Raw genomic sequence first — 18,680 nt, 5'->3', positions numbered from 1 at the left:
TAAAGTGTGGCAGTGTAGCTTAAAATATTCCAACAAACAATACATGTTTTGTGTGCACTTTTTTGTGTTGTGCAAAACAAAACAAAAAAGTTAACGCAAATAGAATATCAAACCCACTCAACGTATGCGAATATCCTTTCCAATGCTCTCTTCCCCCCCGGCAAACTTCCTCGCTTTGACCGGTCGCCTTTGTGCGTGTACGGGGAGATCGAACACACATCCGATCCATTCCCATTATTTATCGGCGTAATAAAAATGTCCCCAAACGAGACAGAATAGGACCGCAACGAGGAGGGCAAGGGCCGGAACCCCGTTGCAACCGGTCTCACCAGTTACCCCATCTGCCCGTAAAATCACAGTTGAACACCGCAAACAAAAATACACAAATTCGAACGCGTCATCACCCCCTCCCTGTGCGTTTGCTGTCACCGATTTTGTTCCAAACAACCGGAAAAATCAACCGAAACCCCTTTCACTGTGCTGTTGGCAGGGGGAGCGATGGTAAAGTCTGCAGCCACAACAGCAAACAGAGCAAAAAAAAAACGAAATGGCACGTCGCACGCATTCAACGGGCTCTATCACTTTTCAACAAAGAATTTTCTCACCCATCATAACGGGCCAACACTGGTGAGGCAGAATGAGAGGCTGAGATGGGAGAGTGTCACTGCCTTCACTGCCTTCCTTGCTAGCCTGGGATGTGGTTGGAAATGTGACCAGTAAGTTACGCATTTTCTCACTCAACTTTCGGGGCTGAAAAGCGAGGGAAAGCGCACGACCGGCCCCATCGGATACGCATTCGGGCGAAATGAAATCGAACAAAACGCGCGTCCGTACAAAGCCAAGGTTCGATAGGAAATGAAGATGTGGGTCGGCGGGGAGGGGGTGCGAGATATTTGATTGGGTTTGAAAAGGATGATCGGCCGGGGATGATAGTGTGGCACGTGGAGGAAATTGGATTTTTCATAGATAACGTGCACACGGGACGACGGCACTCTTTTATGTGTGTCTACTGTGAGTGGCTGGTTGGTTGGATGGTTGGTTGAAGCAGAAGGAATTAAATAACCATGAGTGAAGCTGTTCATCATGCACTAAATAGACGATAGCATATGGATCGCCGAACAATAGTAATGCTTGTTTGTACACTTTGTCGTAAAAGTAAAAGGATTGTAGTAGCAAATTGTTTGATAAGTTTGCAGCATTCTGTTGAGATTCATTCGAATTGGAAAATATGATTCCAACCAAAGGATGATACTATTTTTCTGATACTATGAGATACAACACACATTGAATCGATTCTGTATGACAAGATGTCTAATAAGGTATGGAGGGCAGAAACCGTTCAGAGCCTTTTACTTACACAGGGCGCCATTTGAGATATGCTCCAATAACTTCTCAGAAAACAGCAGTTCCTTCCACGACAATCATGCACAATTCGTGGCAGAACTCGATATGCAATTTGGTTCGAGCCATTTTCTTTCCCCCTCCTCTCACCGAGCCGACTTACATTAAGTAAATAGATGCCAGCTTGAGAGCACTAAATACCACAAAACCCAAACCAAACCACCGAGTGAGAAAGGATGAACGGGAGTCATTCTTTTACCTCTTGCAAATTACTGCAGCACCACTCACCAAGCGTTCGTGCAGTGAAGTGTTACTGCAAATATACTGTGCCTCGCTTCCGTTGTGCTCCATTAGGAATTTGGTTTGCTTGGCACCGAAACTAGTCACTCAGCCCCTCTCCCGGGGTTGGTACAAAAGCCTCCCTTCCCCTCCTTTCTGTATGCCGCAGCAGTTCCGAAAGCTCACTCTTGTGCGCCCAAATTACTGCAGAATTTTCACTACACTATATTTCCCTGCATCATCTCCCTCTTGCTCCTCGCCGCACCATAACGCGCTCTCCTCGATACTGCCTAGAAGTGGTGCCAAATGGGTCAAATGAGTGTACATAACATTTAACTTATGGTAGAGCCCGGAGTTTGTGTGTGTGTAGACGGGCGGCATCGTGCCGGATGCTGAAGCCTTAATACTGGGATGGGATTTTCCAGATGCCCATAACTTGCAGTAACTCGCCTTTTCTCTCTCACACACACACATACAAACATTCATACCAAGCCCCAAGACATGCTAGAGATTGGTTCTAGTTTTATTGGATCGTTCGCCCGTTCGAATTGCCGGAGCAATAGCAATACGAGTTGAGATTATCCAATCAACGCTTTTGCCCACCGTTTGGATCCTTCGAGGACAGTACACACACACACACACACACACGCTGGAAAGGTGTTTGCTACAAAGACATTGTGCTCGCTGTCCTGAACCATTGGTTACGGTTAAATCCTACTGCATAATCGTTTCCGCTTGGAAATAATTATCGACCCTGCTACGCACTACGAGAAAGGATCTACTGTGCTCGGTAGGAATAGGTGAAGCACACAAACAAAAACCGTCAATAATTACTGCGTTACGCCATTCGCTTCAGGAAGGTTCAAGTGTGTGCTGCCCGGTACGGACACACACTTGCTGCTCCGACACGTACCGTACGTACCGCGTGCGTAGGTAAGCGAAACGGACAATTTCGTGCTTAGGGCGTGATTGGCATTCGAATCAAAAAGCAACTGCTCTGGTTTGTCCTCAACTGCCTAGACTAGGCAACGTTCGAGAAGACCGAGTACAAGCCCCTTAATCCCGGAAGAAAGGCCTAAAACGCAGCAAAAGTGCTGTAAGCTTTGAATTTGAAAAAAAAGAATCCTCTACTTCTACCAGGTAAGAAAGGTAGCAGCGCACAGAAACTGTCGTCAAAGTTGAATTACTTCCGCCACGTGAAACACTCAATCATCGGCACCGTTTTTTTCTTCCTTCCGTTCGGTTCAAATAAAGATGAAAGCAAGAAAATGGAGAGTCTCAGTTCGCCCAGGGAAGCCTTTCACGCTTTGCTGCGAAACGTTGTTTCCCCTTAGCGAGCAGGCCAAATGGAAAAGTAAAATTCCGCTATAAGCATTCAAACATTCCGTCAGAACCATCATGGTTGTGTGTGTGTGTGTGGTGTACAAGAAATCTGAGTCTACGCTTGGAGTGCTTGGAGCTTCCCCTCACTAACCACTAACCAAGCAAATAAATCCATTAACACAAATTTGATTTTCTTCCTCGAAAACTTTTATCAATTTGATTTATAGATAAAGTTCGGCCAGTTTGGCAAACCGGGTAAACCGTGAAACATAGCAAAAAAAAAAGCCCAGCTGTTGGGAGCCCGGCCCGCATCGGTAGGGGCGTGGAGGTGTGCGTCAATGATGGAAATGGGAAATGGTCTAAAAATCGTTCGCGAAACCACTTGCCTCACCGCCAACGCTAACGAGGCCGATCACATCACTGGGGAGGACACTCCCGAACGGCATAAGTTCGGTGCCATTGCGCCAAAAATTCTTTCATCAACACCATAAATCAAGTCACACCAGGAACTAAGCGAGAAAAGCGCGGTGACGCTTTCGCCGTTTTTCTCCCTTCGGTTGTGATGGTTTCGTGCCCGGTGAGGGGTTGGAGAAGTGTGGGTAAGAATACAACGAAACTGCCCATTTGTCACCACGGGATTGTTCCCCCCTCATTCGGCTGCTTCTTCTTGATTCTCCCATGCATTCATCCTCCAATAACCTTTCGGTCTGGGAAAGGGAAAAAAGGAATCACTACCAGGGCAAGCACAAACCGGGGAAGGTTAACAATGGTTAAGCAGGTCGAGTTGTGTGCGTCAGATGACAAAAAATCAACCCCAAAACCGTCCGAATGACACATCCAATAAATCGATTTTCCCCTAATGCAAAGACGACCGGTAAGGGCAAGGGAGGCCGATCCCGGTCTGCCACTAATTCATTGCAGATGACAAGAGTTTTGGCAGGCCCGAAAGCTCTTGGAGCGGAAGTAGTTCCGCAGCCGTGTGCACTGGATCAAATGTGCGCCGGTGTGTGTTGCACCGATCCATCTTGCTGATCTCGGAGGTGGTAGACTTGGGGTTTTTTGTGTGTGTGTGTGCGTGTGTTGCTCTCAATTGATTGATGTGTTTACGCCAACGATAAGGTGGACGCATTCGCCAAATGAGCCAAATATGGGTGGCAATTTGTTGGCAACGTGGATGATGGGAAAAATGCACAGGGCGCATTGAGGTGGCGTTGGCTGGCCCTTGCCGTGTTGGCCACAGCACCTAAATGAGCTTTTGATCGGCCAAAAGTTTGACATATTAGTTGACCCAAAATAACAATTTCGGTGTCACAGCATGTACCACTCAAGAGCGGAGCTTGACGGTTAACTGTGTTGTGGGAGCTAAATCGAGCGAGTAAGGGAACAAAGAAATGTGTCATTAAGATGGAGATATATTGCATTTGTAATAGTTACTGCTAGGACACATTGCAAAGGAGAGTCTGTTAAGGAATGAAATACAAATAAAGAACCAAATGAATTGAATGAATCTGCTTGCGACTTCCAAGCTTTCCTGGTCTAAATCTATCATCCAAGAATGTCGCGATTTTTCTATATAACAAACAGCCTGAAAGGTATGCAAACTGTGTCGCATAAAGTCAGACATTCAACAAAGGACATCGAACCTCAAACTGGCAAACCGGGGAAAAATCAATCATTCACATCAAACATTACACGGTCAAAATTACGCTAAATTAACATCAACAAGCTATTAAACGTCTAGCGAATCGTCGCGTCACTAACAAAAACAGTCCTTCAACAGGTTCGCAACAACTTCACCTATCAACGATCCTACACACTTTGCAGCCTCCTTTTTACCAACTATCATAAAACCAAAAATCACACACGCAGCATGTATGATGCGAAAATTTGGCCCGATTCACAATTTTATCTTTTACACCACCATTTTATGTGCTTCATCCACACACACACCTACAAAAACAAGCCAACATTCGCGAGCCGGGCGTCTTCCTGCCACCACCCGGCAAGAACTTCATTTGCCGCTGTGTGTTGTTCCATATTGCCATTTTGTTTCCCCCCGCGGCCGAACCGAACCCCAACTCGGAAGTGCTTTCGATTCGATTTTCCACACACCACAACCCCGCGTACAGCGCGTCACTTTGAGCGGAAAGGGCCCTCCTTTTAGTCGGGACCATTTCGGTAGCGACAAACGGGATGATCTTTGGGGAGCAAATTTTTGCAGGCTCGGTTGCCCGCACGGGTTTCATTCCCCTTTTGCGGAACCGATACAATCTTATCCACCCCTACACTGTACAGGATACGCGGTGCGTGTCTTGCGAATGTTTCGCAGCCAAACTGTCAAACCCAGCTGTGTCTCGCAACACGCCCAGCAACATTAGCATATGGTTTCGTTTGCGTTACAACACACGCGCTCCGCTTTGCAAAGGGCTGCGCTGCGTCGGGTGTGCGTACGGAATTATCCGCTCGCGTAAAAGCGGGAAAAGACTTGCACAAGACGCCCCCTACCCAACCGCTGGATAATGCTGGATGCAAACAGTGTTTGGGGTGCGTGGGGACAGTGGCTGAAAAACGGATCGCTGGCCGATGCGTACCAGATGCCTTTGCGATTTTGGTTCGGAAAATATAAATATTCGATAATACTTGGCTACAAAAACCGTCGGCCCTGGAGCGGGCGTTTGATGTGAAGGGGAAGCGTGTGAAGGATGAAATCGAGGGCATATTTTAGCGCTTTTTTACGAGCCCGTGATGATGTTGCGAATCGGTTGAATGTTTAACTTTGGGCAATGGAAGAGTTGCTCTATTTCCGTCGCTTTGCAGAAAGAAGTGGTTGGAAAACGTGTTCGGGTATGTAGCGAACAAAGCCGCTCTTCGTGCAAGACCGTAAACGGATTCTTTATTATGACGTTCTGACTATGCATAGGTGCTTGCGAACTTATACCGCACTGAAAGGAGTTAAAAATAGATTTTTCGATTATTTTTGTGCTTAATTTTCTACCACAATGAAGCATTGTTTAGGGTGTAGTTAGACCAAACAAATAACCCATTATTTGGATTTAGATCCCAAAACCGCAACATTTAAATGTTTATCACGCAGTTCTACGCCTCGGTCCATGAACGATAAACTAACCAAAGTCTACTTCCACGACTGCCATCATCATCATCATCATCATCCATTTCATCAGCAACAAGCGTGTGTTGCTGGAGTAAATTACCGACGCGTAAGCAACACGCACCACAACAAAACAACGTATAATAGAAGGGAGAAGAAGAAAAACTGATGCGTTGGCGGAACGCACTAAAGCGAACGCCCGGGCCGCGTTATTCAAATGATGGAATGACTCTTCATAACAGTCGAATTAACATAATTTACTTCGCCCTTCAAAATAAACGCCACCGGCCAGAGCGGGTAAGTGTGTATGCATGTGGGGCTTGCTGATGAGCCAAAAGTGCATCATCACAGCTCGGCAGATCAATCCCGCACAGCGACCGAACACACACCGGAAATGGGAGAGAGACCGGAGATGATAAGCCTGGCGCGACACCGATCACACGCTGTTGTGTGTTTTATTTTGCGCGATTTTTATCCATCACATTAAGCGGCGTAGTGAGCAGTGATGTGATGGCCGCCCCGAAAGGGTCCGAAGGGCAACATAAATAAATTAAACTCAATTTAATTTACTTGAAATTTATAACCATCATATATAGGCGTGGAAGTGCTTTTTTTTTTTGCTTCTCTCGATGTTATTTTTCTCTTTGGGTGCATCCTGCCGGTTGCAGCTTTGCATGATATAAAAACGTACCCCCGAATGAGCAATTTCGATTAATTTTTAACCTTTTTCCTCACACCCCATGCCCGGTCAGGATCATTCATTATAGCGCCGGCCATCGAGCAAATGCAATTAATTAGTCCGTAATTTGAAAATAATCAAAGAATAATAGGACAATTTTTGAGCGTCTGTGTGTACGCTTGCTTTATTGGTTTTGGTAAAGTAAGATGCATGATGTTCACAGTATGATCTGCGTGGGAAAATGTAGCCCCAAACCCCCATCGCTCAGGCTCCACCGCTATAATCGATATTTGTTCAGCAAAATTGCTGGAGCGCTGCGCTCTAAACGAATTAGAATCTCGTAATACACAATCAAAACACAACAAAAACAGTCCCTCCGGGACACGCCATTTTCCATTGCATGTAAGCACACACACACACAACCAGATAAACCATTTATTGCTTTCCCCGGCACAATCGCTAGCGGGCGATATCATTGGATCACAACAAACTGGAGCACCGAGAGTTGCCAAATCTCCGCAAATTGAAGCCAAAAAAAACATGTGCCTCCACACAGCATTGCCAATAAAAGGAAAATAAAAATACTTCCCAAAACACATGTTTCCACCGGAATAACCGTGCGCGCTACCACCTTCCCCCCTCCTTTCGCTTGATTGGGTGTGATTCATTCGAATCGATTACGAGCACAAGTTTGAATATGTGTATCTCCCGGGAGCCACAACAATGTACCCGCCCCGCAGCAGCCAGTGGTTGGTGGGTGGTGTACTTCAAAGTGGGGCAGGGAGAGAGCGCACTTACATGCATGATTTGAAAGCGATGTCAGTCAGGCCCGTCTGACCCGGGGTAAAGGCGAAAGCATTCTTTCTCCATTCGGCATAGCCCCCCCCCCCCATCACTCCCTCACTGGGGAGGGCATCGCTTAGGCGCTGTAGAATTTGCCAATATACATACACCACCAAAACATGTTGCCTGCCCCCCCCCCCTCGCATCGAGCAATACGGGCCTTCGTTTACACCCGGGGGGTTTTTTTTTGTTGAATATATTTTCATAAATCGATGACTTTTATTGAAATATTATTCAGATTTGCGCCTACGGTCGGACGGACGGAGATTGCAATCGAATCCAATGATGGAAATTGTCCATCGGGTCTGTTTGCAACTGCTCCAACAAACGGTGTGCTATCACCATTGCGGGGTTTGAATCGAGCACTTGAATGGGGAATGGGCAAAGAAAAATTGCCCAAAGAATCGTTGTTCGAAAGGGTCCACCACGCCACGCTCCTTTTGCGGTACGTAACTGATGGCAATCAATTTGAAGCGTTTGCTGCAGAATAAAACAAATACAATGGTCCAATGATGGTACCGGCAGTACCATTTCTAATGCCCTAAACAGAAATCCGTTCAAACGCAATTTCCTTCCAACTTTCACCAACCAGTACCAGTCACAGCGTATCACAGCGATCAAACTGAAACTAATTTCCCATATTTCACGATTCATTTGCTTCAATCGAATAATAACGGCCACTGAACGCCCGGTGCACTTAATCGAAAAATCATCACAGACAGTAATTTTCTATTATGAGCTGTACGTTTCTCAGATGTGTGTGATAAACAATTGTTGAACCCTTCCATTTCCCTTTCGACTGGGCGCCAAAACCCAAACAACCGTATCTGATCCGGTCGGTGTTGGCGTTCATTCAACGATTTGTGGCACAAATTGAATTACGCCGCATAATGCAACTCATGCAACGTGGGTCTCTGTGGTATTAGGTTCGCTTGCTTTTCGCTTCCCAAGTCCACGTCCACGGCGTCCACGTCTGGCTGAACTGTGTCTAGTTACAAAGTTTGTTTTAAGCTGCAGTGCGCGGATGAACACGCAACGGTCCATTAACGGTGTTGGAACTGAATTTAATTAATCCAATCGACCGCATCATTTCTAATGAACTAGTGACAGTAGGAAAAAACAACAGTTTCAAAATAATTCATATGCAGTGGCGTGTGTACGTTTATCGCTCCTTTTTTTTTGCTCGCGAAAAGCGTCACAGCGTAATGGGCAAGTGATTTATTCCTATTAAAGCCCAACCAAGCTTTGTTTCGAATTTTGAGCTACTTTCACTAGCAATCCCCGGTACTTGCCACTCTACACTCTGCCACTCTGTGCTCTAAATTAAATGTTAAAATGTGCTTTACGCATCCCTTTCCGGAAAGGCAAACAACGTCGCCCACGCTACTGCTCACAGCTCTTTACGGCCCTAAGTATGCGTAACACCATGTCTCGGAGACCGTCGCAGACACGGGAGCTAGACAAAAAATGAGCATTATTCCACTCAAGCTAACTCAATTGACACTGACCTCTTGCTCGCGAAGCAAAAAACGCGAAGAGCATAAAGGCCAATGTGTGTCTTGGCCGACAAAAAGCCCCGCAAGCAAACCGGGTGGAAGAGTTTATCCACTCTGACAGAGGAAAATGATGGCACACCGAGCACCACTGGGGCCGGGTTCGTTCGATGTTACGATCGAATTAATAATCATCGCTACAAGAGCGGCTCCTCCTCTTCGCCTACGGATACATTCCAAATCGGCGGAATCGTTCTCGGTGTCTCTTCCATGCCCCATTAACTGCATTAATCGTGGGAGCACCAATCGGGACTGAAAGCCAGCGCAAATAACAATAATAATTAACGATAAAGATAATAATTATTGATGCACATCGTCCGCAGCAAGACGATGCGCGGCTGCACTTATTAGTAAAAGGAAGGATGTAAAATCGGTGGGTCGTAAATAGTTCACAAATAACGCACAATAACACCGTTGGGGGTTAAAAGATTTCAAACAAAGTTTCCAAAATCGATTGTTAAATCGCGCTGCTGCTGCGTTGGTGCCATCATACGCATGAAGGACATTCAGCACGAAACACGATCCAGGAAAATTAAAGCACGCCAGACACAACGGGAAGCGAACTCACAAACTTATCCCACAGGAAGCAGAGGCTGGTAGCGCTAACTAACTTCCCTGAAATAGTACGATAAACTGCACATTCTAGCTTCTTCTGCGTACAGCTAAACCTAAACAACTACCAAACAACAGGCCCCATTGCAGTTGCTCCTATGGACGAAACTATTTATTGCGAAATGCGGCTCATTTGCAATTGCTATGCCGGCCATCCTGCCGTGGCCTGCTGCCCGAATTGAATGAAAGCAATTGCATTTGTGCAGCCGGAGATTTTGCTATGCACGCACATTGTAACATCCCCGCCGCAATGCAATCGTTTGGCCGAATTGGGTGCATTTATTCAAACACCGTTCATTTTATTGCGTAGTCCGGTGTGCGATTAGGCGTAAGGCTGGCATCGGTTCAAAAACAGTCACGTCGGTAGCAAAACGCCACAGATCAAACGATATACACATGGCGGTGATGCAATGCAGCAATGCATTTCCTTTCCAATGCAAACTGTGTAGTTCTGAGGCTACATGTGTGCGCTGCCGGACGGATATAAATCGACACACAAAAGCATTTACGCTGTCCGGTTTTACAAAAGTGGAGTCCACCCGGTGGTAGTTTGCAAATCACACCAATTGACTGCGATTTTCATAATGCTACGAACGAAATTTGGTACTGTACATGATGGTTCCAGAATCCGTTGGTTTGGGAGGCATTGCTAATGCAGGTATGATTGCATTAGTTTGCGAAATGATTGAGCGCACACACTGTTAAGGATGGGTTGATGTATTTGAAATTTACAGTCGATTAGCTTCCAGCAAAACGGATGGAAAAAAGCAACGAGCTCTTATGGGTGCTGCGGTACTGTACATTATCAGATAAACTAAAATTTAAGTAATAAATGTACTATTACAATAGGGAAATAATAGTAATAATTCCACTCTCTTACTATGCGTTTTTGAAACGGAAGCTTTAACGGATGTCATTATTCTTGACCAATCTCTTCCAATCATCGTCTCAATTTTCCCGACGCCGCAGCCAAACCGACATGTCCCAAAAGTTTTGTCGGAGCCTTCCTCAAGCGAGCAACTGATACTGTTCCGCACCGAACGTTCAAGGTCGGAATTCTGACCGCAAGCTGCGCGCAAGGAAGTGATCCTGCCGGTGGTGATACACTTTATTTCATTTTTATTAACCGATGGGGAACTATGAAAAATAACGAGATGTGCAAATTTTTAGCTAAACCAAGCTACACCACACAGACACACAAAACCACTGAGCACAGCAGGGAGTTGCCGTTCAGCCATGAAGCGCCAGGTCCACCAAGTGGTCCATTCTGCAGAGCGACACTCCTCCATGCGGCGAGAAGCTGGAGGATCCACTACACACCAACCACGAGTGGCAGGGCCAATCACGGCAAGCCGGTGAGCCACTTCTTAATATCTGCTCCGTTAGCTTTTTCTGACCGGCTGGCGATCATAAACGGACACCCGCCGTCGCCGCTTCTCCGCCTCACGCTCGGATCATCCTTCGAGGGCGCAAGTGTATTCCCTTTCGGAAACGTGACAAGGACTGCCTGTATCGTTACATACTGCTACCACACACACACACACTGACGAGGATTTAAATAATTTAGTGGCCCTTGTCATGAAATGTGCTCGTGCCGGAAATGTTGTGCTGTGTTTTTCTTTTTTTTTACTTTGTTCTCTTGGATCCGGTCTCGCCATCGCTGCCGGTGAGATTGAGCGTTGCTCTCGTGCCAATGTGTGCTTGGCGCGCCGGCTTTTGCATGACTTTTCTCTTCTCCCGTGACACGCTCCGGGTAAAACGAGCTTTGCGTCTACTAAGCGGAGATGTGTGAAAGGAAACACTAAACACAGGCAACAACATCCTACACGGGCAAGAAATCAGATCCAACGACCTGGACCATCGTACCGCGAAGATTCGTAGCCGTGATTTGTGTCAATTTCACACGACATAACGATGTACTCAAAGGCATCGCATGATACGTAGCGATGTGGGAGATCGGGCCAGCACACGTGTATGTGTTTGATGGATTGTAAACAGCAGCACTGGGTGGAAATGTTGGAATGGAAGCACAGAGTAATGTCTCGTGTTTCGCATCACAAAAACAGACCTAATCTAATAAAATCCACACATTTCTGATGGTGAATTTCACATCTAATTGGTTGAAATAAATCAAGCGTGTCGCTTGTTTCATCTATGCTAGTTTCAGGGATTGTTCTTTACAATAGTTTACATTGCACTATCCTAAAGAGGGTGCATCATGACACACAAATTCCTACCCACTATCTTTACTACAACTTCTCATCCAAAATTTTGGGAAGTAACTCAAACGTAAAAGCCATAAATCGAAGGGCATGTAACTTCAAAAGAAGCTACTGCTTGCAAAGATACTCTCATTACAAAGTTTACGACTCAAGACCGAAAAGTGTGCCACAGCAGCTAGCGAACGAGCCCCAACTAAATCCTGCTGAACTTGTTATCTTTGATTGGACCCGCTAGTTGTATGCTACACTGCAGTGCAGATCATACTTAACCCGTTTCGGAACAAAGTTTTTTAATTAGTTTCTCTCCAACACACTGGCAAGCAAATCATTTCTCCTGCTTCCGAGAAACGTGTACCGAGGTGGCAACTTGCAACGATGTAAGTACTTTCCAGCCCATTGCCCATTTTCGGACGGTTGATCCCTCTCATTACGCTCCGTAGCATGTGTACGGTGTGGGTACAGATGTGGTCGTTCATCAAGTTTGGTTAGCTCCGTATCTGTGAAGCTGCACATGTCCTTGAGCTGTGCCCTTTTGCCCCAAGAGTAGGCAAGCAAACACACGTAAGGGTTTTGCAGAAGCTGCACGGCTACTTTTCGCTTACAGCAAAGGAACAGTTTACAAACTTTAATCAAATATTTATGACAGGTCCTTTCGATCCTTGTAGAGCGGGGCCGTCTGTGCTTGTCGGTTGTGTGGTGCCTAGCGATAGAGATGACTTTCCATGTAGACGAGAAGAGTTGAGGTAGTTTGCTGTATTTTCTTTACTTTTGAGATGTACAATCTTTCATCGGTGTTTGATTTCTGCTTCAGACGAATATCTCGAATAAATCTCTCGTTTGAAACATCAACACAGATTCTTGACACGATTCTAACGAAGCGACTGTTAAGTTTCTTTCAAAAAGAATCAGTAGCATCGAACAACGAAGTGAAGAGTATCTTTCTAATTAATCTTTCTTACATCTCTTTTGCAGGCTTTGCCACAAAAATTACTAAAGATGGCCCCAACGGACTTAATAGGCTTCCACAAGAGCTTCCAACTATTCTTCATAAAACGTACAATCCACACGTGACCAGGGGCCAATGAGAACCGCTTCCATGCCGATTCCAAAGTATGCCAGGAGCTCCAAAAATACGTCCGCTGTTAGCAACATCAAACTTAAGCGTATTAACCTTTACCACGAACGAGAAAGGACGAAACCAGATGGATCCGATCTGGTAATTTATTGTACCACACCGAAAGGATGCTCCCCGGAACTAATAAATTAATGTCAGGACACGGTTGCACCGAATCCTTAAGGGTGTTAGCCTCCTGGTTGGGAGAAGACACAAAAAAAATTAGAAGAAAAAAAACTTTGTCCCCAAAGCAAAACGATCCATTCATCTTCCAAGCACCGGGCACATGTGCTCGGCTAGTTCTTCGCCTTAGATCCTAAGCATCCTCGAGCGTGTGTAACTTTACGAAAGTTCTTCTTACCCTTGGCTCAACTCGATGGCAAGCGATCGAAAGAAATTTAGTGTCCTTCGCGCTGACACGCACGTTGCGCTTTTCGGGCAATTTGATGCACCTGCACTGCATGCTGTGTCTCGGCAAAGACACGGGGTAGAGCATACCCATAAATTCTGCATACACCCGGAAGCCGTACGCGTGTGTGCCTTGGGCGAGAGCTCTCGGTAGGTTTAATTACCGTGACAACTTGCGGTGGTGCAAAGCTCGGGCCTGCAGCGATAAAGAGCTCAAATAGCACACTCAGGATCTTACGAAAATGTCGCCTTCTCTCCAACAAAGGCACAAGACACGTGAAAGGTGACTGTTGTACGTAAGATCCGTAACGTAACATCCTCGTTCCACACCCACAGCAAGTGTCCCGGCAAAAGTGAACCAATCAAAGGAATATGCAACCCTTGTTTCCCATTGCGCAGAGCGGCCTGCAGTGAAGACATTTCCGCTGATAATGACTGTCCACAGGTTCATACACCTTCCGGAAGCTGCAGGAAGTCTCCGGGATGGAAAAATCTCAACATTCACATGCTCTTACTCTATCTTCCACCGTAGCCCACCGTCGTTGTTTGACTGAAGTGAGCATTTAGTCCACATTAGAGCCAATGATGCAGCGCCGGGACCGAACCGTCCATTCCACGACCACTCCACTACATGATAGCAGCCAACCCATCGGTAAGACCACACCACCCGGAAGCATAATCCCCACGCGGGAAAAGGGTAGCGATTTGAGGGGGGCCGAGGCTGAGGACCGTACAGTTCCGGTTCCGGTCTGGCGAAGCGATCAACTCTACCGATTCCTCTCTGACCACAACTCACACCCTTCTGCAGGCTGCAGGTCGGAAATCCATTCGGGCGGAAATAGTTTCATTTTCTCTGCTCGTTTTCTAACTCGCTGCCACCGTCGTCGTCGCCGCCGTCGTCATCACCGTCGTTGGCGGTACACGGTGGTCGTTGTCGTCAAGCCGTCATTGGCTGTCATTGAGGCCAGGCACGGATTGGTGGTGCTCGCGTTCTTTCCCATCCCTTTTCGATTGTACGCGCGATTCTGGGACGAGATGGTTCTAAAATCCTGCCCTCTACCCAACAGAAAGCAGCTGCTACCTTCGTACGGACGATTATTTCATGTTACACAGGACTTTCGACTCCCGGTTTCCAGTCACAGCTTCCCTCACCTCACCGTGCAATACTACTTAATACTTGATTCTGCACCTGATGTTTGTAGCCGATTGTTGAGAGCAGTATCACCTCAGTCGGCTGGTCCCCCAGCTCGCGGTACTATTCGTTGGTCGTCCCCAAAACCTGGAGGATTAAAATTGAAACACATCGTTCGCGTATGACGCAAACGCCGAAACCGTTGTTAAAGAGTGTATCTCCAAGCTACGGTAGTAATGGTACAGGGATTAAAGAGAGCAAAGAGCCCGCTGCTGTCCGACACCGGTCACACTGTCCAGAGGACAAAGTTTGGTGAAATGGATACGCTTTTGGGCGGTGTATTGTGAATGGCTACTTTAGCTAATCGGTATCTTTTGTTTGAATAAACGATGACTGTCGATGTACAAGTTCCTAATGAATAAAGGACGATATCATTTTCAAAACGAAACATGACACAAAGATAGCCGGACTTTTGAATGAATATGTAGGGCTTTGTTACATTCAGCTATCAAAATAATATGAGTTACTATAAATGTACCATTATAAGACAAAACAAGTTTCTATTAAAATAATGGTAGCATAGTGTGCTAGAAAAGTTTTCCTTAAACAACATTCTACTAGACCATCTACATCCTCTTTAACGCATCTTCAATTGGTCCCCACATGCACTTTAAAATGGTAAAAATCTCAATCAATTCTTCTCATCCTCCCGGTACAGTTCCTTTCCAAATTTTCCCCAAAGCAAAACCCAAGCCCCCAAAACCAAGTGTAAAATGGAGTCGAAAAAGTCCCACCAACCAAATTTGGCGAAAGAAAAACGCCAACTAGCCAACCGTGCCCTTAGAGGGGAAAACTTTGCCACCCAAATGTGCCCACGCTGGTGCGAAGCGAAAATGAAGGTCCCTGGTAACACGGTCACCCACCACCATCGCCAAATCTGTCCACCCTACCGCTCCCCCGTCGAAAGCCCGGTAACGAAGCGGAAAACTTGAGTTCGCTGGTTGGTTTTCAGCCTAGCCCCTTTGATGGCACTAGCACGCTTTGGCTTTAGGACTTTGTGGCGGATTGGCGTTAGGGTGGGAAATGGAAGCCACGTCGTAGTTACCGAGGCCGATTGCGGAATGTCACAGGTGTAGTGTCTCTGTGTGTGTCTCTGTGTGTGTTTGCGTACCGTATAGGAATCCAAGGCCGCAACCACATGGATATTGCTTGAGGGTTTGCACGAGGACATCCCCGTAGTCGGGAAAGCCCGGGAGGAGGTGGAATAGATTTATTACTGCACCAAAAATTCACCCTCTCCAGTAGGACACGGTGGGGTCGGTGTGGACTCCGGCGCTTCAACGAGGGGCGACCAAATGCGCACGGCATAGAGGCACACTCCCGCCAAAGACCTGCTCTGTCCCTCGGTTCTCGACATCCCCGGAGCTAAAACCACAGTCTCAAACGGTCTGCACCTCCGGCATGGGGCTGCTGCTGCTGCACATGCCGAAGGAATTAAATTCCCAATTTAAATTTATTCACTTCAGCGGTCCACCACGTTCTCGGTGCACACATTGACGATGAAAACCCTGGAGGGCTGGAACGAAAGGAAGCCTGGGTGGTAAACGACAGTTGGCAATGAATTTGCTGGAACCAGTGCCACCGGTGTGCGGGAGAGCTGGCCATTGGGTTTAATAATAGCACCACACACACACAGAACGGATACACTAAAAATTGGATGGTTCGCCTCAAAATTAGACCAATCGAAAGTTTTGCCAATGGCAGGGTTGCCCTCATTTTCCGATACGCTCCCTCCCGCGGGACACACGATGCATGGGGAACGGAAACCCCATCCAGGAATGGAGCAAACGTGACTGCTTTGCATATGAAGAGAATAAAATGAAGAAAGTAATCCCGTCCCGAAAGGTTGAATAAGTTGATCGTTCTTTAACCCATTTTTTTGCAGAAAACACTACGTCTCTGAAGTGCACAAGTTTGAAGAATTCAAGACATAGTGGTAACCCTAATTTGGCCACTTCTTCAAACTCCCGAACCGCAGCGTAATGGGTGTGGAAACTCGGACCTAAAGGACACCGATGGGTTGGCGAGGGGGAGTTTTGGGGCCTCGTGAATACGTGACGAGTGACCGAGAGACCGAGTTTGTTTTGAAGCACTTTGCGTTTATTGAGATAGGACACGTCCCGAAACGGGCCTAGCTACGGTCAGCACCGGCGGGTCAGTCAGTTGGGAGCGCGAACGATTTCACCCACTTCCCGGATGGGTATGGAAGTGGCCGACCCTGGACAAACAGAGTGGAACGGTTGCCGGCTAGAATTAGACCATTTGCACGACAGGCAACGGTTTCCGGTTTCATCGGCTACCCCCAATACGAAACACAACAAACCGGGCCGGGCATGAGATGGTTTCGGAAAGACGGGAACGACAACCAAACCCGGAAAAGCTCCCGGTGCATAAATATGAGATCGATGATCCTCCTTTCGAGCCCGCGAACGTTCAGCTCGGTCCGGGCAATCCAGCTGACCCAGAGACTGGAATCATCCCAAAAACGCGCGAACGTGCCATTTCTGATTGGACTACATTCGGTCAACTGTGGCCCGAGTTTCATGCAAACGATACGATGCGATCCGCATATCTAACGAGCCCGCCGGCATGGAAAACACTGTTATTGCGAGAATCTTCCACCTTGGCGGGCACAACGCAACGGCCAAAGCCAAATATTGTCCTTTAACGGTAGTACGCTTTACCGGGTTCAGACTGTTCGCTATGTGTACAACGAGTTCATTGAGCGTCAACTACTGCTAGGGGCAATGTTGGAGTACATGAAGAAACTAAAGCGTTGTAGGTTATGTGTGTTCAAAGTACAGGTAACTCAAATGTCTCTCAAATTAAGGTTTCAAGCTACCTTCCAACACAATTTAACGTGATATTGAGTACTCTAATGATCAGTTTTGAAAAGTAGAATCTAGCGTTTCCAATTCCAGATCAATTCGTTACAATGGATCCGCCTGCATGGTACTAATAAGTCCCGAAACTACTTTACAACTATCAATTCAATACGATCAACCGTACTCAAACGATGACACTAAAGTCGCATCCAGTGCGAGCTTTTCTCACTTCCTTCCTCAATCGAATGTTGTATAGTAACGAAACCGAAGCTCTACCGAATTCTATCCTCTCGTTCTGCCCCGACAAACCTCCGCCACGGAAATCAAGCTCTTGGGCACGCACTTACTATCGAGAATAGCATCAACTAATATAGCCCATAAAATACACGATACGGGCCCGGTCTAGTGGTCACGTGATTTTCCAAGATCGTGAGCAACAAAGTAAAGCTTGGCACGAAGGATGGTTTAGCACGGTTTGCAAGTGTTTGTTCTAGCTGGAAGTGATGGTGGAAGTTTAATATTATTCTCTACATATCTGTATTGACAAGATATGGCAATGGGGCCCTTTCCGTTTGAAGTTCGTAGGTTGAAATTTCAGCCTGTCAGCTGTTTGCATCTTATAGCAGTTTTCGAGCAGCTATCTAAGTGGGTATAATATACAAGTGGGCTTATCTCAAGGTGTATGAATTTAGAAGGCTGATTTTTATCGCTTCTACTTCTAAATGAAGATTGTAAGAGTGTTTTAAGTATTCGTCAAGCCTCCAGAAAGCTCTTTGGAGCAAAAGTTTTCACTCGTTCTGTCAAAAAGTGATGTTCAAAATTGGTTATAAAAAAATGCTATGAGACGCCCTGGACTACATACACTTTGATTCTAGATTCCACCACCTGATCTCTTTAATGCACCTTGGGATAAATGTAAACAATACCGTGTTTTCGAGCAGGTACTCGAATCTAATTCTAGCTTTGTGGCTAGAATAATCTAGACTGAAAATTGTAGACTAGTTTTTTTTGTGGTTTTGTAAGGAGTGTTTACATGATTTCAGTCTCCAACTGTCAAACTCCATACAAAAAACTAACTAGAATCGTGAAAGCCCCCAATATCGGAAATTTGAACTCAGTTGAGCAAAGATTTCTCCCAAGAGTGTCTTGCAATATCAACAACTAGTTATATAGTAGTATT

General features: G+C 46.3%; 1 protein-coding gene across 9 annotated transcripts in view; it reads right to left on the bottom strand.

Moving 5' to 3' along the window:
* LOC121590377 (uncharacterized protein CG43867) overlaps positions 1-18,680 on the bottom strand; it is a 178,143-nt gene that overhangs the window by 125,780 nt on the left and 33,683 nt on the right. The window lies entirely within an intron of this gene.

The sequence above is a fragment of the Anopheles merus genome, chromosome 2R (genome assembly GCF_017562075.2).
Source record: "Anopheles merus strain MAF chromosome 2R, AmerM5.1, whole genome shotgun sequence".
Taxonomy (NCBI): domain Eukaryota; kingdom Metazoa; phylum Arthropoda; class Insecta; order Diptera; family Culicidae; genus Anopheles; species Anopheles merus.
Note: the sequence above shows the minus strand (reverse complement) of the source record. Positions and strands in the feature narration are given on the sequence as shown.